Consider the following 27313-nt stretch of genomic DNA (forward strand, 5'->3'; position numbering starts at 1 on the left):
ACAAATGTATACAGACATAGATAGACATATATATAAATACCCACATACAGATATATACATACGCAGACACCCATACATCCACATGTCGTTAGATATATATACAGCAATATATATATATATATATATATATATATATATATGTGTGTGTGTGTGTGTGTATGTATATATATATATATATATATATATATATATATATATATATGTATATATATATATATATATGTGTGTGTGTGTGTGTGTGTCTGTGTAGATATACACAGATATATAGCTATGATATGATAGAGCACTTATGAATGACATATGTTCACAGGCCATGCCAATGGAGGTGAGGGGCCCAATCAACAAACGTGTAACACGTAGCATCACCCCCCCCCAGCCAGACAGGGGAATCATACAAACAAACACACAAACAATGTAAACAATCCACTGCTCCCCAGACCACAGGCAGGATACAACCAGGGGGGACACAGTGGACCCAAGAAGTCTAATCTTGGAACAGAGACAGGAGCATCCCTTGCAGGACACCCCAAAAATTGTTTTGTTATAAGAGGACGCCCGTGCGATGACCTATCAAGGTGGGGGCATGTACGTACCTGGACTATAAGGGTGGGAAAGCCTGATGACCCATGGGTTGAGACAATGTATGAGATGGGTCCCGTGAAGTGGTGAGTGGGCAGTGTGTAGTGGTGTTTTTAGGCCGGCCCGACCTGCACCCAGAGTAAGGATGAGTGTTGTAGAGATGTGCGGGTGGGTGAACTATGGGTATGTAATTATGGGTCTAGGCGTGCAAGTGTTTGCTGGAGTGGTTCTATTCGGACCACCCCAGGGATGTAAGCAATAGTGTTCATTGGGCAGAGCCACTGCCCAACGAGCAGCCACTCCCGCTACGAGTTCCACTGCAGCACAGTCTATTTTACATGGCAAAGTATGGTATAACCAGATGTATTGTTGCAAATCCCACTAAATAACACCAAAGAACACATGGTCGCAACAACCCACTGTAGGCATGTAAGCTGAATTACTTGGCATCACAAGGTATTATTGTTGTTCCCACCCTCACCCAGATGTGTGAGTGTCCAAACCTACCTCCTAATGAGTGTATATACACAGCTGTTGCTGGAAAAGAAATAGCCACCTGTGGACCTTCCCATCAGCCTACCTGCACATCCCTAGACATTCCCCCTACTATCTGCCCCTCTGTGTGCCCCATGAACACCACTTACCTATCGACCCCTGTGTCATTACTACTACTGTTCACAGTCACAGGTAGGTGTTATCCTCTTCCCCAACTATATCGGCAGAGTCTGAAACCCCCTACCCATGTGTATTACCTCAGCTGTCCCACATGACACATGTAAATTACACATGAAGGAGCACCTCAAGCACACTTGGAGCAGCACATGCTCACCACCTGGTGAATCCCCCCCAACTAACACTCCATACCCTTACATCAACTAATGAAACCGACACCTCCTGTTCTGTCCACATACAAATCCCAACATCCTGCATACCTTCCCTATTGCTCCAAAACCAGTCATACCAATGGCCTACTATTCAGTTACAATGCCCCCCCCCTCTACTGACCTACCTATTCCTTCACTATTCACTTCTACTCTGACACACAGGTATGACATAACTAAACCTAACCTGAATACCTGAGTGTAACCTTTCCAGAACCGTTAAACTGGAATCACAGTTCACCTTAATCTGACCTATGTCAACAGTCATACCTGACATGTAAACCTGACCTTTGCACGTATAATACAGATATGTTAATGTGAACTAAGCATGAAGAATGTGGTACATAGCTATGTTAAGTCTGTTGCTCTCTATGAATGTGTACATGTACACCTCAGTACTACATGTAATGTGTAGCTGGGGATTACAGTGGAGATACACTCCCCAGGCCACTGCTGACAATGGAGAAGCATCCAGTCAGATTGTCCTGGACAACAAATGTGAACTAAATACATGAAGTAGCATGGGGGTATGCTGCAGCAAGCGGGAGTACACTTGTTTGGGTGGTGGTAAGCAATGCCCACACTGGTTAAGCAATGTGGAGGCCAACCCAGTGTAAGACGCTGTAAATGGAGGTCAGCAAGTCTGAGCCTAGTGCACGCCAGCGCATACCCACCTACACTTCCCCTGCAGTGCCTTAGGCATGCTGTAGCCCACAGCCCTCATCGTGGCCAGTAACAATATAATCAGCACTCCCAGGTACCCCCCCTGCACACTATAGTACAAGTGAGTTACCACGAAGGCATGGCAGATATACAATCAGCTGCTGTTATCACAAACATATTATCCAGCACAGTCAGTCAACAGTATAGGAAATGTATGCAAGTATGTACATTAATACCAGCAAACATGTGTAAAGTGCTCAGTCACAGTATTCAGAGCAGTCTATGAGTATCAATGAACAGTGCCTGTCCACGCATACTGTGAGAACAGTAGCCTTGTATAATACTGAAGAGAGGAATGGAAAACGGGGCACGCTGTGGGGTCGTGTTTCATCCACGGAAGCGAGAGATGAGGCTGGTCTGGTGTGTGCACAAACCGCAGCTTCTCAAAGCCCTGGTAGGATGCTACCAGTGGGAGAAACAGTATAGACCAGCAAAGCCTACTCGTGAAACAACAACAGGTCTATCCCTGGTGGGATGCACCAGACTTTGTGGGTCACAATGATGTTTCCACCAGTATCGGAGGTGGATGAAGGGAAGGCTCGAACATACATGGACTAAAAGGATGAGGAGCCTGCAGATGGTTGCATCGAGACAGTAAAATGGAGGAGTACCAAGACGTGCAGAGAGGGAAATGTGTGGAGGTGTGGTATGGCAGGGTTAGCAACTGGAGAATGGATGGATGCTGTGTACGTGGAGCTCGGGGGCCGGGGAAAGGGAGCATGGTTATGATATTAAGGTAGAAATATTCAAATTAAGCAAAACTGCATTAGTGTAGTGGGCAGAGCATCTGCCTAACATGCATGCATTCTTGGTTCAAGTCCCACTGCAGCACATTCTATTTTCCGTGTGAATCGGTATAACAACATCATTTTGCCGTATAACCTACTAAATGACATTTACACTTGAACAGGAGTACTGCATTACACATAGACCCACTCACTATTCAAAGGACATGAGACGACACACAGATATGTCTACACAGACAACCTTTAATGGTGTATTTTAGAATAATGTATGCCATTACCAACAGCACATAGATCTGGACTTATTTAATCAGTGAGGAATGCAAGGCCAACACAGAAAAGTAGATGCAGACAGTGCGGATATATAACATACTATGCTGTCCAGGCCAAGCTTGTCAATTCGTACAACTATAGACAAAGGATTTGCCGTCAAGACAGGTAACAATACACAATAACAGATGTAGTTCAGCAGCCGCCAGTTACACCCTGTAGTCAAGGCCTAGGGGGACATTTATTACCTGTCATAATGTCTATGTATCTGTGACATGTATGGACCCTGACCAACAAATGTTGTGGGAGTCCATGATACGACTGGGATGATAGCAGGAATGCCAGCAGTAAATTATGATAGGCCAATACTGAACAACCCCTAACATTATCACAGCAGGACAAAGCCAGCCATATTTGTGGAGGACTGAGGCAGGAACACAGGGCCATACTCGTAATATTGCTGTTATACACCCTGAAAATTGCTGGTCTTACAGGATTTATTGCAACATACCCTTATGCAGGAATAACACATCAGGAACACAAATGGAAGTAGCCATGTAATGATAGCATGCAACAGACAGATTGCCAGGGATATATCTAGGACAAGACTTGTGTGGTGCACAGCCAAAAGCAAACAGACAATCCACTGGCCATCATGTGGATAGGCCCCTGTTGAGAACTATGCAGACAGGCTGCATTCCATCCTAAATTACTATGTACATGCAAACACTGCAAGACCAGCAATATACAAAGCACATAACAACACTACTCACTCTGTCTGTAGGTCTGGAACTTCTTAAGATTGTGTAGTTGCCCTGTGTCTGCAAGCCCTGCTGTAATAGGTACTGCAACCTGCCATCTGTAACACTGCTGCCCACATACAGGAAGGATGTTCTCCATACTGGAAAGGTGAAGGGACAACGCCCACATGAGTAAGCAATTTATAGTATTGGGTTGCCATGACAATGGTTAACTGAATCACTACAAAGCAGGCTGCACGCAGTCAGCAACTGTTGCACACCGATTGGTGGAGAGCCCATCATCTGATCATGTGCATCACCTACAAAAGCCATGCTGACATCCATTCAAACCAACTCATTCGCTCTACTGGAGCGGGAGAGAGACAGAGAGAGAGAGAGAGAGAGAGAGAAAAAGATTTTATAAAACAAAATTCACACAGTGGGAAACAAATAACTACAAGCCACAACCAGGAAGGCGTCACACCCATCCAAAGAATAAAAGGCAAGTAAAACATAACTGTATGTAATTTAATGTAGTATGAGGTAAAGATTAATAGGATATATGATGTTGAATGTTTGATATGTGCCATCTGTAGTTGTCCCTGTAATGATGTCCCACTGAACAACTGGTCTGGACAATACTGTCTGTCCCTGTAAGCAGTGGGACATACCAGCCAACTGTGCAGATCAGCAATGAATGACAAAGATGTCAGCCATAATATCTGTGTATGTTATGTTAGTGTGGACAATAGCTGTTGGTGGATGTACTGCTGTCATAAAAGACAAATGGGTGTCAGAGCACACCACTTGCAGGACAGTCATGTTAATGTGTAATCTAGCATGCACAAATGTCATAGGTGTGTAATAGGAATACCAGCAATCTCACACCATATTAACCACCCTAATGTTAGTCTGTGTTCACATGTGGCACCTGTCTTTGTTGCAGCAAGGCAGAACAGTGCAGCTGTGAATGAAATATGGTTACAGAATGCGGATCAGATGTCTGTATGCACTCCACATATCTGTGTGATATGGAATGTGATGTGTATTTGTACAGATACAGACACTCATATAAACACAGGTATATCAACAACGTACAACATATATCTACACATATATGTACATAGATGTATATTTATATACATATATAATGGCACTGACAATAGCATGTAAGTGAAATAGTCACTAACAGGCCAGCAAAGATAAGTGTCCCCACAGGGGACACATAGCACAAAGACATAGCACAAAGCATGGCACATACACATAGCAAAAAGCTTGGTACAATACAACATATGTCCCAATGGTAGGTAAGCAGCTGACATAACAATTGCAGTCTGTGAATGGTTTGTTGTAGCTGACATGGTGGGGGGAGATAAATATGTGTATTAAGAACTATGGTAACCCTGCTGTATGGGTAGCTCAGACCTGTTTCTATCCTTATGTCTTCCAGGAAACATGTTGCATAGTCATCTTCCTGCGTACAGCTCCGCTGAAACAGCGATCATTATCGACCACCTGGTACAGCACTACATACTTCTGTTTGGCTGGACAGCCCACAACCAGCAGGAGAGGACCTCCTTGTGGAACAAGCTAGTCCAAAGGGTCAATGATGTTGGACTGCATAACTGCAGCTATGAGCAGGTCCGGCATCATTGCACTGACCTGCTTTGCCATGTATGTCAGCGTGCAGCTGCCGTAAGGGGGTACCACCTCGCAACAGTGGGGGCAATCCACCCATCCAACCCTCACCCGTGTGGGGGAGCTTCTCAGCAGCCTTGTGGCACCTGTCCACCATCAGCATCAACACCTGGCAGGGCACATCTTGGAGGTGGGTGCCAACGAAACACCAGCTGACGAGCATGCAGGTAAGGCCCCAGGGCACATCAGTACCCCACTTGTGTGTATGCATCTGCATCTGTACAGGTACATCATGCAAATCTGAGATGTCATATACATAGTCTGCTGCTGTGTAGTAGTAATAAACAGTTGTGTATAAGCTCTAATATTGTGTAATTCTACTGTTGATGTAATGTCATGCTGCACTCACCTTTTGTGAATGCCACAGCTATTGACACTAACATCAGCTTTCTTGCACTCCTATGTAGGTCCCTCCAGGATACCACCACGGCAGCAGCCCATAGCTGGTGAGTATGGTTCGTGTTCATGCATGATGATAAACTGGGCATGTAATAGCTATGGAATATCTCCCATGCACACGTCTAACACACCTACCCATACTGCATGCTGTACACGTTCACGTTCTGTTGCTGAGAAATGCACTGCATCACAGTAGAGACCATGCTGGGATATTGGAAGGGTACAACAGACACATGCAAAATAACTAACATCCTGTCAATGTGCAATGTTTCCACAGGGATGTGACATGTGGCAGGACACACGGCCTACAGTAGGGGCATGTGTGACTCAACAGCACCATGGCTGCAGCTGCACTCAATCAGGTTAAGTAAATGTTGCAGATGTAACAGTGACCCCACAGCACTCGTGACAGCAGTGTGTGCACTCCAAAGGATGTGCACATGAGTAGACCTTGCAACCATGCAGAGGTCTGGGACATGTGTAGGGCACCTATCGTAGCCATGGTAAGGTCCGCCGGTTGTCAGTGTAATAGTCATGTACTGGTCATACATGCACTGCTGATGTTGTGATCTGTAACGCAGACATCAGGCATCCACAACTGATAGCTGTTCACATAACATCCCAGGTATGAGTTGCTAGAACACACAGGGGCTATGAGCATTACAGCTGACATAACCGACACAGTAGTACAGATGCATCAATATTTTCTACATCTGCGAGGTATGGTTCACAGTACAAGGCAGGGTGTGGTACAGGTCCACAGTAACACTTTGTACATGGGTGCAGTGTTAACATGGGGAAGGGCCATCACCTACCAACAAAGCCCATGCCTCACACATATGTATACTGCCACTAGCATGATGTCACTATAGTTGCACTGCATGCTGTTGAGCTCCATATGTACTTCATGTTGACAGAAGGCTAATGGGAGGACTGTGTGTACAAATGTTGTGCAACTCCACATGTAGGGGTATGGGGTGTGTGTACGTAAGTGCAATCTAGTGGAGTGTGGACGATGCATGTCAGATGTGTGTGTACGTGTGTGTGTGTGTGTGTGTGTGTGTGTGTGTGTGTGTGTGTGTGTGTGTGTGTGTGTGTCCATGTATGCACAGGTGATAGCGGGACTGACCTCATGGCGGTACTTCCCCTTGGGATTGTGCTGTACATGGAGTGAGACATGGGACATCAGGACAACCTGTCAGGTATGTTACCACAGGACAGCTGATAGCATAACAAGGTCTGTCGCATGCAGCATGTATTGGAAGGTGCAGTACATACCAGGTATACACATCATATTGCCAGCAGCAGATTGGTAACCAGCTACCCACATATGCAGCACTACAAATGCAATGGGGAATTACCACAGCACATCAGTGAGTGTATCCATGTAGTACTGTTGTCCACATGATGGGTCGCTTGTGCAGCAGATGTGACATGGACTGAGCAAGACTGTAATATGAGGCTCTGATGTGTGACATATGTAGTGAATGTAGCAGCCCTAGCCATATAGGGGCCTCATACACCATTACTGCCCATACATAGGGTAATACAGGATGACAGCAGTGAGACCATGTACAACCTACTCCACCCAAGTCAGGGAAGCAATGGAGTAACAGGTCAAGTGTGGTAACCACACTGTAGGCATGGAGAGGAATGATATCTTAATGGGCTGTAGTGATGCGTGTATAGTAGCAAGTGCCATTCAGGATGGGGAACATACGTAACTGACTGTGGGACTGTTTGTAAACTCAGGGAAAGTGAGGTAGTAAGGTGCCTGTCAGTGTGAGTGTGTGTACTGTTATGCACTGCTGTACAGGTCTTAACGTGTGTATTTGTTTACCCCACAGGTGGCGGGGTGGGTCAGGGTCCCACCTGCATGCAAACTGAGGTAGGTGTCCCTACAGACACCGATGATGATGAAGGTGAGGCACAGGTGGGGTTGTCAGAGGCCGACACTATGCCAACATTTGTCATTACCCTCCTAGCCACCCCAAGCCTGCACACAGTTACAGTGCCCCTACAAACCCCATCACATGTGGTCATAGCAGAGGGACAGTTGGCACTTGGTGGCAATGACCAGGAAAATGTGGTGTCCATGTCAATTGTGTCAGGTCACAGTTGGCATAGCCAGATGTCTGGAAGGCCACCACATCAGCAGACTTACCATGGTGTTCATGGGAGAACCGCAGGTCATCATGTTCCTGGCAGAGAAGCCACAACTGGTAACACCAGAAGCATGTTTCACGCCGTAATGGAAGCACAGGCACATATAAAAATGCATACCAGACAGGTCCTGAGGCTGCAGAGGTCTGCTTTTGCAGCTGTAAGTGGCAACCTCCATGAACTCGCTGCTGCCTTATGTGAATATACCGAGGTCATGGACAGACAGTGGGGTGAGAAGGTTGGCCTCCTTGACTGTGGTATGTCTGTGCTAGAATGTTTGGTGGGAGTGGTGCAACAGCTGTGTGGATGTAGGCCAGTGACACCAGCAGCTGGCAGTCAACGTGGATGTACCAGGAAACACAGCTGCTCCCGTAGTGGCAGTACCAGCCCCAGCATACCACAGGGGCTAATGTCCACACCACACCACAGCAGGTCTCATGCACATGGCCTTGGCCAGTCCCAGGTGGGACATGGTTCCAGCGGATATATGTCATCACCAGGGGAGAGTAGCATGTCAAGAACTATACCTGCACGTGCCCATGGACTCCTGGCAGGCACAGTCAGCGTGTCCGTGGCTGGAGGCAGTGAACTGCAGGCCCTGTCAAGTATGGTCTGCAGCTGTCCAACATTACCCATATAGGGCAGTCACATGGCAGAACTGTGTGCATGCATATCCACATACTATGCAACCACACCTAGTGCAACCCCATACAGACACACACCACATCACCACACCCCTCACCCACACACATGGTGACACATGCTTGGACCACCCTCAGCCTCTGGCACACCTGCAATATACCCTGTGCATATGATGATACCTGTGCACATTCCTGTCATCGATAACATCGATGCAAGGACAGGCTAACATGGTTCTGATGCACACGGTGACTGTAATGGAGTGCCGCAATGTACTGCAGTGTAGAATGTAGTCAGGGGTAATGTGTACTGCATACATGTCAGATAGTGTAGCCATGCAGCTAAGATGATGTTCACACACCCTGTGCATATGATGATACCTGTGCCACATCCCTGTCATCCATAACATCAATGCAGGGACAGGCTAACATGGTTCTGATGCACACAATGACTGTGATAGAGTGCTGCAATGTACTGCAGTGTAGAATGTAGTCAGGGTTAATGTGTACTGCACACATTTCAGGTAGTGTAGCCATGCAGCTAAGATGACGTTCACACACCCTGTGCATATGATGATACCTGTGCCACATCCCTGTCATCCATAACATCAATGCAGGGACAAGCTAACATGGTTCTGATGCACACGGTGACTGTGATAGAGTGCCACAATGTACTGTAGTGTAGAATGTAGTCAGGGGTAATGTGTACTGCATACATATCAGGTAGTGTAGCCATGCAGCTAAGATGCATCTCAGCTGTTGGTAACACCAACTGGTATCCCCATACTATTATCCATTTGTACTGTAGGCATACATGTGTCAGCAGGAGGATGGCCCGCAGTCATATTCCACAGGGGTATGTCAGTGTGGTGACACCATGGCCATGACATATGTGGTGTACAGTTGCACACATGCCACAGGTATGTATAACAGATATTGGCCATGCAAACTTGTCCAGTGGCCTGCTGGTACAGGTATAATCTGCACCTTTATGTCAACCCATCCACATACACACACATCCTTACTTGGCAACACTGTGTCTAGACCCCAACCCAGGTATGTTGTGCTACTGAACTGTGTGGCTGTCATTGCACACACAACACCATCTGTAGGGTGAGTTGTGTACCAGGTCTCGTGCTACATGCAGACCATCCACAGACACGTACAATATGGTAATGGGGGAAGTAATGTTTGTATATGGAGAATACATAGTGTGTCATGCCATCATATACACATTGACTGATACATAACAGGTAGACACACATCTAAGAGATTTGGTTGTATAGTTGCTAACTAACTAGTCCATGTGTCCAATGTGTTACAGGTACGCTGCACACAGCACATGTGTAACTGGGCTGTATCCTGTTATCTATTATCTGTATGGGTGATGGTGACATTGGCCACCTGAGAGTGGTATGCGGGCCATATACCAGGTATACCATGGTGTAAAGACAGTGTACGCAGCACCCACATCCCCCACTGGATATTGTACACACTAGAACCCATCTTGATACTCTGACATACCCACTATCACACATTGGCCTCTATGCAGAAACAACCCATTGCATATCACAACAGTGGTACCACATGGATTTGCATGTGATGCACATGCCATAGGCATAGTAGGGTGTTGCATTGCATTGCCACACCTATGGGTGACAGTAACAATATCCGTACTACTGTGTGGCAATGTGTATCATAATAGGAGTATGTGGATGCGGACTGGTGTACCCTACAGATATGCACACATGCACACATACACACACGTGGCAGACCTCAATGGGATTCCCATGCCTACCGACCCATTGGTACAACACTGTTGTGCTGGTACTGCAAGGCACATGTAGCTGTTAGGGAGCAGAGTGTAACAGGCTACATGTTACATTAATGGGGTTGAGAGGCACCACACACTATATGGGTTGTACAAATAGGCATCTTCCCCCAGCCAAACACGTCCACCCTGCAATACACTACCAAGTGTTGGAGATTCCATAACCAGGGCCAGTGACAACATGGGCACATGATGTTATCTGTACTACAACCCACCTGTATGATGTCAGGGTGTTATTGGTAACATATCATGCAGTACGGTATGGCTCCCATGGGGAATGTATTATGTGGAAGCCACCAACATTACTAGGCTTCAGATACACAGACACAGATGTGCAGCTACAGGTATATATATATATATATATATATATATATATATATATATATATATACACATATGTACATATACATGTGATTACACATACGCACACAGTTATATGTACAGTACAATACATAAGTGGTAGGTGCACACAATATGGAACAGCTACTATGCCTACAGTTGACACCTGAACAACTGGACACTGTATGTGTCACCCATACAAATGAGAATTGTTGCCTGTAACATACACCCACAGAGAGGTCATGGGTAAAACAACACCCACAGGTTTGCAGACATGGAAACCTTTCATCGTGTACTATTACAGTTCTACATGCCATGCCATATAGCTGTTCAGACACTGACAACTATATCAATGAAGTGATGCTACAGTGGACCAGTTACAGTCATACAGTAGGCTGGAAAGGTTCACAGCTGTTGCTGTCCAGGCCAAGCCATTCACATTGTACAATAGGAAGACACACTGGGCCACAGGATACCTAACAATCAACAGTATGTACTCCAGGTGTGTAGTTCAGCAGCCTCTATCTACACACTGTACAAACACAGTAGGTGGTATGGACGTCTTATGACCCCATGGGTTGAAACTGCTACATAACATGGCATAACTGACACCATCATGAGCACACTAACACACAGAACAGTTTGTATGGCAGGGGCAGTAGTCCTGCAGTACCCAGATCCATGTCAGTAATGTGTATATAGGTGAAGTATATGGTACTGTACATCCAGATACCTTAAGGAAGTTCAGCCCTGATACCCCCACATTTTGTATCAGCATTGGTCATTTCTGGTGCTCCTCCCTAGACTCAGTAATACAGGGCCATATACCACTGTTACATACACTGGGGTCTGCAGTGCATGAGGACACACATGTATTGTGTAGGTGGTGCCCACACATTAATGGCCCCAGCCCCATCATATGTGTGGGGGTTACAATGGCAGTGGACTGATGGCAGACATGGCAGTGTGTTATACTCTCAGCCCACTATGGATCAACCACCAACATCATGACATATGTGCAAAGCTTGGTATGTAGGTGATGGACAGAGGCTAGAATACAGGCACATATGTGGACAGCTGTTGCCACACTATGCAAGGTGCAGGTGTTACAGGATAGTCTGTAATATACCCTTAGTCAGGGAATTGCTGGTAGAGACAGTCATGGATGTAGCCATGTACTGGTAACACGCAACATACACACACTGCCAGTGTATTATCTGACACAAGACCTGTGTGGTGAACAGACAAGACAAGATAGGCACAGCTCCGGCCGGCATGAGGGTATGCCCACAGTTGTGTGCTATGCAGATGGACTGCATTCCATGGCAAACTAGTATGTACACCCACAACCTGTAACAACAGTACTGTACAAAGCATAACACAACTCCACTCGCAGTCTATCTGTACTTCCTGATCCTCCTGCAAATATGTGGCTGCCCTGAGTGTGCTGGTTCTCCTGTATGGGTTATTGCTACATGCTGTCAGTAGCACTGCTGCCTACACACAGGATGGATGCCCATCACACAGGAGATGTAGTGGGACCACACACACATGATGTGGGAATCTATAGTGGGTGGCTGCCATGACAGTGTTAATTGGTTTTAGTACACATGTGTAATCATATATCTGGCTATCTGGATATGTATATGTACATATATTCCCACCATATGTCCTGGACATGAAGTGTAGGCCAACCTCAGCCCATATGTTCCTAATGTCGTAGTTGCAGGGGATGTCAGGTATCTATAGCAGGTATACTAGTAGACTATTGCTACTGTCATTGGGATTGTCTTCACAGACATGGTGTGTATGGGAGGTCACATCTGCTCATAACATGTATGCCATTGGTTACTGAATGACATCCAAAGGACATCAGTGTACAGTACCACTGCTAGCACGTAATGCCACTGTGGACTGCAGCAGAGATATTGGCCAATATATGTGGAGGGTCTGACACAGTCTGTACAGTCCTGAGGTATACACATAAGCCCTTAGTGCTACACATGTGCACCATGCCTGACAATATGGATGTGGATAGCCATGTAGATGGGTATAGCACATAACGGCTGATATATGATGTCCACCATAGGTCATGCATTCACACACCCCTGCCTGGCCTGTAACTGTATGTCCGCTGGTACAGGTGTGCCATGGCCACATACTACACAATAGGTATTGACATGCATCTGCACTGCATCCCACTGCCCTGCCTGACATACATGACTGTTAGGGGAGGTCCAGAAGTGGGACATCTGGCTAGTATCTGCACATGACATCCCACTGGGTAGGTACACTCAGCTGCTAGGCATGTCACAATGCACTGTGCAGGCTGCAGGCAGACTGGCTCAACACTGGCCTACACTTCCCAAGGGGGAATGCACATGTACTTGCATATAAAGCAGACTCAACAGGCATGTCACAGCATGGGGTAAGATACACCTGTGTGACAGTGCATATCCACAACCAATGTGAACACAGCCACAGCCACATATGGTTAGCTAGCATGGTATTACAGTATATGGACTATGTGTTCGACACCATCCTCATATGTGCCACTCACAGACTGACCCTATATATACTGGCCTGCTACACAGTTTGGTCTGGTGGCTGTCTGTGGTATTGGGCATGTGTGTTTATGGCCCTACAAACATGTACGCCACTACAGTACCATACAGTGGGGCAGCATGTGACATCTGATAGTAGCAGAACTAGAACAATGTCATCTACCACAGTCTGTACGCAGGCTAAGGTACATATCAACCTTACACACACTGTTGACATTCACCATAGGTATACAGACCTCAGTACTGTATGAACATCTACAGAATGTGCAGGTAATGTTATGTAATGTAAACCCTACTGTACATAACATGTGTAGCAGTCAGATATATCAGTGGCTCATTCTTAGACATGATGCCACATAGTATGGTGTACAGCAAATATGCACCACTTCATGCACGACATATGTACAAAGGTTGACAGAGGTGTGGCTGGGAGTACATATACAGGGCCAATATTGGCATGTTGCTGTGCTAACCACATACATTTACTGTTGTCACAGGGTTATTGCAACATATGTCCTTTGAGGGATATGACGTCTGTGACTACCACAGCTTTCTCCATCTACTGACTGCAATCCTCACACTACCTTCAGCAGTCAACAGCTAGATGCTCTGTGGGTGACACCTGCAACCACGGACACAACACTGCCCAGGTTGCAGATGACCCTGCTGATGGAGATTCCTCATCAACATGGAACTGACATGGAAGGTATTGAGACATGTACAACAGCCATATCCACACAAACACTGTGAAAGCAACATTACCCCACATGCAGTATAGTGGCACTTACAGTCTGTAGTCAGGTCAGGCACATCCACCTCCTGTTTGTTGCACTGTTTCCACAGTATATATTGTTAGAGGTACACCACAATCCATCTGAGATGCTGTTTGGCACATGACAGATCTAGTTCCTGCTCACAGTGGGTGAAAAGGGCAAACACCACTATGATGTTCCTAGGTATTGGAGTGTGTTTCCATACAATTGGCTATGGGAATGTTATCACAGCTGTTTCACATGAAATCAGCTAGGGGAGGGCTGTGATTCATGCAGAGGCCATCAGCTGATCACGAGCATTTCTTACATTACACATGCTGCTGCCTAAGCAAAGCAGGTGTAGGTCTCTGCATCCACCTGAGAGAGGGTGAGGGATGCAGAGAGAGGCAAATACATGTCAGGGAGGGGTGGGAGGGTAAAACTGAAGCATGTTTGTGTCACACACCTAGCAGCACAGGGTATCAACCCCCTGACAACTTTGTAGTACTAGCACAGTTCGCTGCAATTATTGGATGCGCCACATGGGTTACCTGTTGTGGAGCACTCAGAACATATATGTGATGGTGAGTAACATCTGCAACAGGGATACAGTAGCTGTATGGTAGGTGACATACACATGCCTGTCTGCATGAACAGGGTCAAGCGTCAACACAGCCACACTCTCACAAAGACACACACACATTGACACACTTGGCAGGGCCAGGTGTACAACTCATCGGTTGTGGGATTGCCAAATCATATCACTGTGCAGGTATCCCATGCACCACACAGGTCATACGGGGGCTGTACGGGAGAAGGATATGTGAAAGTGTCTGATATCAGACAGCATGCTGCAGTATGCCCATGGGGGTTGTAGGGAGTGTGGATGTGAACATCTGCCGCATGCAACTCACACACAGACATACAGGGTGCCACTACTGACATGCATGGGTGCAAGTCTGAACAGGTGTGTGGTGCTCGACTGCGCTAGTCTGCTGTCCAAGGCTAGGCGATGGGTGTACCTTGGCACCAGGCCACATGACAATGGTCTGAATTGTGGCTCAGGGATGTAGTGTCTGCATTTGCCCACACAGTCGGGTATTGTATCCCCCCATCCAGTCACCTGGGTGACTACTATGTGTGGGCAATGCTGTGCATTGCTTGCCATGTCTGTGTTCCTTCATCAATGACATGGATGGTGTCTGGGATGTGCACATCTCCCACATGCATGTACAGTGACATGCGGATCTGTACCTGGGGTGTCCGACCCATATTGTGAACACAGATTATCATCAGATGTGCCAATCCTGGCAACCTGTGGCAGGAGCTGGTAATGGCCAGACGCTTTAACCTGCACCTAAATGGAGTGCATGCTATCAGCATTCATTGATGTTAGTGGCATCTGTCCATATGGGCATGTTGTCAGGCATGGTGTGTCTGTTGTGGGTCACATGTGATGGCACCACAGGTGGTGCAGTTGTCCACTGGGGAACATGGGAGAGGTGCACTCTCTGCACGTATGTGCAAATTTGACATATGTACTGGGTGTCATGCCCTCTGTGGCCCACCACTGTCACTCCATAGTTACTATCAGTGGCCAATATGCAGTGTACTACCCACATACTGGCTGTTACCTTCATTTGTCCTCGGAGGAGTGGTTTAGGGCAGTGACTTGTGGTTTGTTGGCCAATTTGGGTCATTTCCTGTCTTTTCCAGCCCCCTGCTATAAAGCACGCTTTTAGCGATTTAGCCCCCCGGATAAGCGGAGTTGCTACTGTTGCACACTAGGGCAGCGCCGGTTAAGCAGGTTTAAACTATTCGGGCTACCTAAAGTCCACTCTTCAAATTTTCCCTTAAAACTACCTTCCTCGAACTATACTACTGATCTAATCAGTATCCTATAATTAAAAGATCATCTCTACTTGACTCCAAGTAGACTATTCTCTATCTGTTAAACGTAGCACTTGCTCCTACAGTACTTATTACCTTGATACGGCACTCTTGTCATAGATAGTACCCCAAAAAGCCAACCCCCCATTTCTCGGTCACCCACGTCCCCCGGAATCTGTTTTAAAGTTTTTGTCTATTCCTTCTAGCATGAGGGATCACTTGCTAGTGTCCACTCATGCTCAGCTGGTGATCCTGGGAATATTGAGGGAATGATACAATTGCCTGATGTACTGAGAGAACCCTCTCCTCCCACAAAACACAAATACATGAGAGATGCAACTACACGGCCAAACTGGAGGCTGAGCTCTCTCAACATAGGACTGGCAAGACCAGTCAGGAGGAGAAGGTTACCACACACACTATAGACCCAGTCTCACATATTACCATTACAACCTCAGATCATACACATAAACACACAAAGACATACTCGGAGGCTCTGATCAAAAATCTACCAAAACAGCAGAGGCCACCAAAGCAGACACCCAAACAACCACCACCTCAGAACACAACACCTGCAACACATAGACCTCACAGTCAGAGTGTCAAACAGTCACAGCCCTTAAGGCCAAACACAATGCCAGACACACTAGTCATTGGTGACTCCATAGTCAGACACACTGACGCCCCGCCACCAGACTGAGTAAGGAGAAGGTCACAGTAAGCTGCCTGTCGGCCAGAATCCGCCACATAACGCAAGCACTCAGGTCTCTCAACAGCAGGTACAAATATGATTCAGTCATTGTCCACGCTGGTGTAAACGACCTGAGACGTACCTCCTTGGACTACATGAAAAGAGACATTGAGGAGCTCTCTGATTATGTAGCCCAGACAGGTATGACCCTGACCTTGAGCAGTATCCTACCTTCACCAAGAATGATGCCACAATACAGAGATAAGATGATCAGCTTTAACAATTGGCTTAAACACTGGTGTCATTCAAAGGGGATCCAGTGTCTGTCTGCCTGGGATGACATGCTGGACAAGCCACGCTGCTTCTTGCACCTGTCACCCTGGGATTCCGGATATTGGCAAAGGCTCTGCCACCCCCATAGTGCCTTTTAGGCAAGGCTCAAATTCTAAACCTACCACCCTAGAACACAAAAAGGAAAAAACTAAGGGTAATGCTGCTCAATGCCAGAAGTCTAAATCTCAAAATGCACACTCGAGGCCCTTCTCAGTATGGAGAACATCGATGTCTGTGCTGTGACAGAAACCTGGTTCAAGGCTCCTGAGAGCACCCCGCTATCAGGTTTTACCTCATATCATGCTCGGCCCCAAAATCTGGACAATACCAAGAAAGGAGGTATCCATATTCATCAAGGACACCCACACCTCAAGACTGGTGGCAACGCATGCATCGGAGACCATCCAGGTGCAATTAACCATAGGCAAGACTGCTCTGCAAATTGTAGCATGTTACAGGCCACCCTCACAAACTCAGGAACCTCACATGGCCTTCCTGAAAACACTAGAGGATAAATGTATCACCAAACACCATCATACTAGGTGACTTCAATTACCCTAATATAGACTGGGAACACTACTCAAGCCCAAACACCCTAGCCCAAAAGTTCCTGGAATTCATAAACTCAAATGCCATGGAACAACTAGTCACCATCCCCACAAGAGGAGATAACTTGATCTCATCATCACGAACATGGGAGCACAATGTTCAACACCGGAGGTGTACCCCTCACTGGTGAGATCAGACCACAACTAATCTCGCTGGAGGTCCTCATCCCACCCCACCTGAAATAAAAAGACCACAGTAAAGAACTTCTCAAAGCCGACTTCACACTTCTAAAGACTAGTGTGGTCTCCTTTAAGGCCCCGAGGCATGGAAAACAGTACTCAAGCTGAATCACTTACAAATGCCTTCTACCAGCACCTGCAGGACTGCATGGATAAGGCAATCCCAAGCAAAACAAAGACTCTTTGTACCAAAGGCAAGCATCCAGTCTGGTGGACCCCAGCCATAAACAAACTCTACAACAAAGGAGGAAGCTACTACAAGATAGAGCAAAATCCTTAAAAGGTAAGACACCCTTGATCACTATAAGTAAAAACTAAGAGCTCTCATAAAATCATCCAAAGCAAATTTCGAGAGAAAAATAGCTAAAGACTCAAAAGACAATCATAAGGCCTTCTTTAGCTATGTTAGAAACCTGGGAGGAAACTCCCAGATATGCTCAGAGCTAGTTCAAAATGATGTGAAGATTACTGATCCTACAGACATTGCCAACATACTGGCTGACAGGTTCAGTGCAAACTTCCCCAAAAAGGAGAGATATCTATACCAAACGATTGCAGCCCCCAAACATCTCCAGCCAAGTGAGAACTGCTCTCCAAAGCAAAAACACAGCATCCATGGGACCTGATGGTGTCCCCGGCTGTGTGCTCCATGAACTCAATGAGGAATTAAACCCACAGCTAGGACAGCTGTTTAATCAAAGTCTTACCTCTGGATACGCACCCAGGAGTGGCGCACTGCAACTGTGGTACCACTTCACAAAGGGTGCCTCCACCGACCCTGAAATTACCGCCCATTAGCTTGACAAGCCTTATCTGCAAAGCCATGGAGAGGATCATAATGGACCTCATAAATAAAGACATAGAATTTGCAGACTTTGGAGCCAACCCAGTTTGGCTTTGTCAAAGGCAGATCATGCCTTTAAACTTGGTTGACTTTTCAAACAGTCACCAAAGCCATTGATGAGGAAAGGCAGTCCATACAGCCTACCTCGATCTGGCTAAGGCCTTCGATACAATACCCCATTCGGGTATCATTGAAAACTCATCAGTTTAAATGTCAACCCATACATCACAAGATGGGTTGCAAACTGGCTGAGTGACAGAACCCACAGGGTCAGAGCTGCTGGCCATGTCAGACTCAAAGCCTGTCACAAGTGGTGTCCCACAGGGCTCAGTCCTGGCCACTCTTGTTTGGCATCTACTTTTCCAAGTACAAGCAAACACAGGAGGGTTATGCTGACAAAGTTTGCAGATGACTGCAAACTGGGCCATAGTAGAAAACACATCTGACACAGATATCCTTCAGAAGGGTCTCACAGAAATGGATAACTGGTGCCAGAGCCACGGCCTAAAGTTAAATGCCAAAAAATGCATAGTCATACCCTTCGGGAAAACAAGGTTACCCCTAGCTACCAAATAAGTGGCAATCCACTGAGCACAGAAGAAGTTATCCAGGACCTGGGGACCCAGGTTGATAGTAGTCTGTCATTCAATACCCATGTAGCTAAAGTAGTTAGGAAGACCTTCTACATTGCCCACCTTATCATGAAGGGATTCTCATCTAGATCAAGGGAGGTCATAGTCTCCTTTACTCATCACTCATCAGACCAATGATTGAGTACAATGCCCCATTCGAATGTATCTGACCCGACACTTGCAGCAGCTGGAGAGGCCACAAAGTTCCTCACCAAAAGGATAAAGGGTCTCAAAATCTGTCCTATGCTGCCCGACTGAAAGAACTCCAGCTCTATTCAGTCACGCTTGCTCAGAGGTGACCTTTGCCTAACATACAAGGCCATGTCAAACCCAGATTTGATGAATATGCTTCACCTCAAAAATCTAGATCCATCAGAGCCACAAGGGCGGAGACTTAAACCTTGACACGGCTATTAATAGGACGTGCTGGAGGGATAGATTCATCACCCAAAGACTCCTATGCTGTGGAACAAAATCCGGTACATGTGAGGCAGAGCACTCGCTGGCCTTGTTCAAGAGAAATCTTGACCAATGGATGGGAGATCGCAGATATACCCCAGGGATTACCTCAGTGTCACTGCTCGACAGAGGCACAGAAAAATAATGGGTATAGTTCCCCATACTAAAGGGGTGGCCTAAGCCACAAAACGATGGGCTAGGCTTGTAAATGCCCTCGGGCAGATAGCCTAGTATGAACCTATGAACCTATGAACCTATGTGTGTGTGTGTGTGTGTGTGTGTGTGTGTGTGTGTGTGTGTGTGTGTGTGTGTGTGTGTGTGTGCATGACACATGGGGTGAGATTGTGCTCTGGGTAATACTGGGGTTGCTAACTGTGATTGCCTGGCCTTGATGTCACATGTCTGGGTGCAGCTCTGCACCTCGTTGTCACAGCCATATCACATGTGTTATCCCTGTACAGTGGACATTGTGATATATAGTAAGGCCACCATATAAGAAATATGCAAAACCCGCTCCACATTGACCACAGTCACAACCACCTCTACACAGGATACGGGTTACAAACACATACACACACACACACACACACACACACACACGCACACACACACGCACACACACACACACACGCACACACACACACACACACACACACACACACACACACACACACACACACACGTCATGTTTGGGAGTACAACCCCTACCTAACTAGTGTATTACACTACAGCACTACGCAGTTATAGTACACGCCACAGATATTACTGGAGTAGTCTTTGCCCAAAAGTGTATTTCACACTGACTGACATCAGCAGGCTTACCAAAGTAGGGCATCTGAAATGACTGCAATAGACTAGCCTAAAATGCATTGCTCCCTTCACAGACAGTGACACACACAATACATCCGGAACTGCCATGTGTGGGGATGGAACCCAACCACACTTCTAATTCACAATACAGCCGTATGCAGTCACAGGACGTGCTACTGTGATTACTGGTCTACAACCTTCCCAGAGGTGTATTTCTAGGTGTGTGACATTGGCAGCCTTGCCAAAGGTGGGTATGTGAAATGTGAGGGGTATGAGTACCCTGCTCTCTACACAGTCAGACATGCACGCATACACACACAGTTGGCAGGTTGGGGGTTAGAACTCCCAACTAACTCATTAATCACACTATGGCCATATGATGTTATGGGATGTGCTACAGAGATTACTGGGCTATGGTTGTTCCAGAGGTGTATTTCAAGGTGCGTGACATTGGCAGCCTTGCCAAAGGTGGGTATTTGACTTGCAAGGGATGTGAGTATCCCAAAAAGAATTGCTTTCTACACAGTCAGAGATGCACACAAAACACAGACACACACTCACTTGCCAGGTTTGGGGTTGGAACTCCTACCTAACTAGTTTATCACACTACAGCATTACACAGTTACAGGATATGCTACAGAGTTTACTGGGCTACAGCCTTCCCAGGAGTGTATTTCTAGATGGGTGACATCAGCAGCCTTGCCAAAGTTGGGTATGTGAAATGTAAGGGGCGTAAGTACCCTAAAAGCATTGCTCTCTAACACAGTCAGACATGCACACATACACACACAGTTGGTAGGTCGGGGGCTAGAACTCCCAATTAACTCCTTAATCACACTATGGCCATACAATGTTACGGGACATGCTACGGAGATTACTGGGCTATGATCATCCCTGAGGTGTATTTCAAGTTGCATGACATCAGCAGCCTTGCCAAAGGTGGGTATTTGACTTGTATGGGGTGTGAGTAGACTAAAAAGCATTGCTCTCTACACAGTTAGTGACAGACACGTACACACAGACTCACACACGCAGAGTTGCCACGTATGGGGTTTGACCTCCTACTTAGCAGTTACAGCATGTGCTACAGAGATTACTGGGCTACAGCTTTCCCAGGAAAGTATTTCTAGGTGGGTGACATCAGCAGCCTTGCCAAAGTTGGTTATGTGAATTGTAAGGGGTGTGAGTACCCTAAAAGCATTGCTCTCTACACTGTCAGAAATGCACGCATACACACACAGTCGGCAGGTCAGGGGCTAAAACTCCTAACTAACTCCTTAATCACACTATGGCCATACGATGTTATGGAACGTGCTACGGAGATTACTGGGCTATGATCATCCCAGAGGTGTATTTCAAGTTGCGTGACATCAGCAGCCTTGCCAAAGGTGGGTATTCAACTTGTAAGGGGTGTGAGTAGCCTAAAAAGCATTGCTCTCTACACAGTCAGTGACAGACAGACACGCACACATACGCACACACAGACTCACACATGCCCAGTTGTCATGTCTGGGGTTTGACCTCCTACCTAACTACATTATCACACTTCAGCAGTAAGCAGTTACAGCATGCACTACGGAGATTACTCAGCTACAGCTTTCCCAGGGGAGTATTTCTAGGTGGGTGACATAAGCAACCTTGCCAAAGTTGGGTATGTGAAATGTAAGGGGTGTGAGTACCCTAAAAGCATTGATCTCTACACAGTCAGACATGCATGCTTACACACACAGTTGGCAGTTCGGGGGCTAGAACTCCCAACTAACTCCTTAATCACACTATGGCCATATAATGTTACAGGATGTGCTACAGAGATTACTGGGCTACAATCATCCCAGAGGTGTATTTCAAGTTGCGTGACACCAGCAGCCTTGCCAAACATGGGTATTTGACTTGTAAGGGGTGTGAGTAGCCTAAAAAGCATTCCTCTCTACACAGTCAGTGACAGACAGACATGCACACACAGAGCCACACATGCACAGTTGCCATGACTGGGGTTTGACCTCCTACCTAACTACATTATCACACTACAGGAGTATGCAGTTACAGCATGTGCTACGGAACTTACTGGGCTATAGCTTTCCCAGGGGAGTAGTTCTAGGTGGGTGACATCAGCAGCCTGCCAAAGTAGGGTATGTGAATAGTAAGGCGTGTGAGTAGCCTAAAAGGCATTGTTCTCTACACAGTCAGTGAGAGACAGACACACACACTCACACACACAGTTGCCATGTCTGAGGTTAGAACTCCTACCTAACTAGTCTATCACACTACAGCAGTATGCAGTTATGGGATACACCATAGAGATTACTGGCCTACATCTCTCCCAAAGGTGTATTTTACATTGGATAACCTCAGCCGACTTGTCAGTGTACCACTATGAGGTGCCCAGTGTGTGCATGGCCCATGCACCATTCATGTAGGGGTGACACGCCACAGGCAGCAACACATGAGGTCATATATCAAAGGTGTGTGTATAGGGCAACTAGCTGACTACGTTTTTGTACATCCATGTTGTGCAGCTGGCATGTGGACCACATAGTCTGTGGTGCTGACAGGTACTGGTCAGTAGTCACTGCAGTGTGTGACATCTGCACCTGATGTGGTTGGGGCCCTTTGACTGTGTACTCAGTGGGACAGGCATGGATGGCCCCTTGTCACGGTCACCCTGTTCCACACATCTATATCCATCTACCATTAGTGTATGATGGTGTGTTGTCCTTACATATATGTCTGTATTCCTATCCACTGTGTGTGCAAGGCATGAGTGGTGCATACTGACATGTGTCTGCAGTAATAATTGCAACCGCTGGATATGTCTAGTCCACTGGTGTTTGCATACATGGCCTTCATGTGTTTAAGTGCGTGAGCATGCCCAGTATGACCTTCAGTATGTTGATGACTGACATTGCCTTCATTTCTCTTATGTTGATGACTGACATTGCCTTCATTTCTCTAAGTGTGTGAGCATGCCCAGTAAGGCCATATGTTTTGCATGTGTGGAGCATGTCCGGTGGTTTGTACTGCACAGCTGACCTTTGTGTTGTACACCAACAGGTAGCGTGCTGTGTCTGCAGGGTATCCACCGATCATTTGGCATTGACTGTTGCAACATGTCTGCATAGTGGGGGGTACACCTGACTATTTTTATGTTTCTACACAGGATTGGGGGGACACCTGACTGTTACTATATATCTATGTGGGGTGGGGGGGCACACCTGACAGTTGTACACATTTGCTAGGACTGTACTGGTATGTCCTGTAGTCCATTTTATTCAGCAGTCTTACCTATTGTGCTGGCTATGCCATACCAGTACAGGTGTACTACCGTTCTTATCTTTTGATTGCATACACATTAGTTTCTGACTTCCTGGCTGTCACAACTGACATCCCACTACCTGGCCTGCTGTAGTCTGTCCGTGTAGGCCTGGGTGGGGGTCACCAGTACCCCTCATTCAGAAGCCATAGTATGGCATTTGTTTGCGTTTGTCTACACCTGTTCTGCTGGCTGTGACAGTTGTAGGGTATGTGACCCCCCCTCCTGACTGTAATGTCTGAGTTCCTTATCTTGTGGGTGTCCCTGTATTGAGGGTGGTGCTGCAGGGCTGCCTATGTCAGATGCACGTAGTACACTGCCTACGCATGGTTAGGCACAGGTAGTGTAAGGTTTGGCATCTCTCTTACTGTATGTGAGAGTCAGAGAGAGGTGCTATTCCCTGAGTCCCTCCCGTGTCAGTATATGTGCTATGCATTGCCTCTTTGCCAGGGCTAGGGTATACTGGGCATGCCTCCTTCTGCCTACTGGGGCAGGTTCAGGTTGTTCCTCTTCCGAGTCACTCTGCTCCTGTGCAGGCCTTGGCATTGGTGGGGGGGCTATGTGGCCCTGCCCCTTGCTGCTCCTGCTGCAGCTGTTTCTGCAGCATCATATTGTGTACCATGGCACATACAACGATGATTTGGGTACATGTAGTTGGTGAGTACTGCAAGGCTCCACCAGATGTGTCCAGGCACCAGAATCGTGACTTGAGCATCCCAAACACATGCTCTATTATGATTTTTGTTTGTGCATGTGACTCATTATGGAGTTCTTGTTCAGGTGTGTGTGCATTTCTTTTTTTTTTTTCAAAACAGGTTTATTGTTTTAACATATAAGAGAAATATCATAACAATTTTATACAAGTAATTAAAAATAGGTATTATTATAATATTCAACAAAACAACTAAAGTATTTACAAAGACATCCACTACAATCAGATCAGTTAATTAAACTAAAATACCATACTATTGAAATTAAAATTTTTTTAACAAATTTTGTAAATTATCCCATACAATATAATAAGATGTTTTTCTATTTGTTCTTGTCCTAATTGTGTTTATTTCCATATGGCACACTATATTCATAACATTTTTAAATTCATTGAACGAAGGAGGTGTATCTGAAATCCAATTTCTAGTTATTATTTTCCTAGCCACTGCTAGAATAGACCATAACAAGGGAAGCTTAACCTTTTTAACACTTTGAGGTACAGGTGTGTTGAATAATATAAGAGATTTAGAAATAATGAAATTATCTGTAAAAAGAGCCTGCAAAATTCATTAATTGACTTCCAGTATTCTTTCAATTTTATACAGTCATAAAACATATGAGCCCAGTCAGCATTAATTTCTACATTACATCTCTTACATAAATTATCTTCATTATTTATTTTATTCATCATCAAAGGTGTATAAAAAGATCTATGTAAAATTTCCATGTATAAAGTCTCCAGACAATGGAAGACGTAGTTCTATAAGCAGATTCCAATATATATTGTTTATCTTGTTGATTTGGTGGGTCCCCATTAATAGAAGTGAAATAATTCCAGTATGAATCTACACTGTAAAAAGTTTCTTGTCTGATAATTTTATGTATGTATGAAAGTTTACCTTTATCAGAAACTTTATGTTGTAAATTTAATATCAAGTAATCAATCAGTGTTGGAATAGATTCTTTAACTGTTATAGACATTAGATCTATTTTATTAATGAGATGTTGTCTAAAGGTCTGAACCTCTAACCAGCAAGTTTCTCTTAGATCAAATTCTTGTTTTAAGAAATCTAGATTTTTAACTTTATTATCAGATATCAACTGATACCAGTACTTTAGATCATTATCTATAGCTAAATGAGTTCCTTCAGAAGTAGATGACAAAAGCATACCCTGAGTATACATTATAGGGAATACAATAAAATTCCATTCCCTATACTTAGGGTGCATGAATATAAAGTTACGATATCTAATAATAATATTTAATGGGTAACAAACCATATGTTTAGGTGTAATAGGTGAAGTACAAAATTCCTTTAGTAACCATAACATGGAGTTATTTACAATCATATTTTTATGTGTTAAGGAGATTTTCATGAAGTGCATACTAATTAGCTCCCAATAATCTTTCCATTCTGTGACATATGACTGATCTATTAATAAAGTAATAACTTTTACAATAGAAGAGATAGTATATAAATTAAAGTCTGGAAAAGAAATACCCCCTTGAGACCAGCTATTAGTATGTTTCTTTAATGCAATCCTAGGTCTATTAGGTGTCCATAGGAAATTTAACATTAGTGTATTCAGTTTCTTGATAGATATTTTTGTAGGTGGAAGTATTATTGATTGTATTAAGTATAAAATCTTGGGGAATATTATCATTTTAATAATTGTAAGTCTCTCCTCCATAGTAAAAATCATATTATTCCAGGTATTAAAATTTTGTATATTAAGAAAACAGGTATTATAATTATTATATATAATAGATTTAATATCTTTAGATAGTATTATACCTAAATAAGTAATCTGACCTGAATTGGGTATATATTTAGTAAAATCACTAATGAGAATATTTTTTCGTGTATATATAGGTAGTATTTTAGTTTTTTCTTCATTGAATATTAAACCAGAAATACTTTTAAAATTCATCATGTTATCAAATAGAGACTGCATAGAAGAATTAGATCCTGCTGATGTAATTAGAACATCATCTGCAAAAAGTTGAATTTTGGATGTTGTATTTTCATCTATTTCAAAACCCTCTATGTCAGTACTGTTTCTGATCAAATTAGCCCAAGGCTCCATTACTAAAGTGAATAATAGTGGAGAAAGTGGACATCCTTGTTTTGTACCTTTAAGAATGGGTATTTTTGTGAAACATATGTTCCTACCTTAATATAAGCCAACGTTCCTTTGTATAAATGCTCAATTAGATTTACAAATGCATCTGAGAAGTTTGTGCACTTCATTAAGGTAAACAGATAGTCCCAACTTACTGAATCAAATGCTGAACTTATATCAAGACTAATAAGTGTTAAATCTTTCTTTTTCCTATTTGCAAAATCTATTAATGTTAAAGTTCTTCTTATATTATCAAAAGTATTTCTATTTACAATGAAGCCTGTCTGATCTATATCTATAATGCCGGCAATGATTGTCTTCAATCTATCAGCAAAAATACTCATAAACATTTTATAATCAACATTAAGTAATGAGATGGGCCGATATGAAGAACATCTAGT

This window comes from Protopterus annectens, chromosome 10.part0 (assembly GCF_019279795.1).
Source record: "Protopterus annectens isolate FY-2018-M chromosome 10.part0, PAN1.0, whole genome shotgun sequence".
In the NCBI taxonomy this organism is placed as follows: domain Eukaryota; kingdom Metazoa; phylum Chordata; order Ceratodontiformes; family Protopteridae; genus Protopterus; species Protopterus annectens.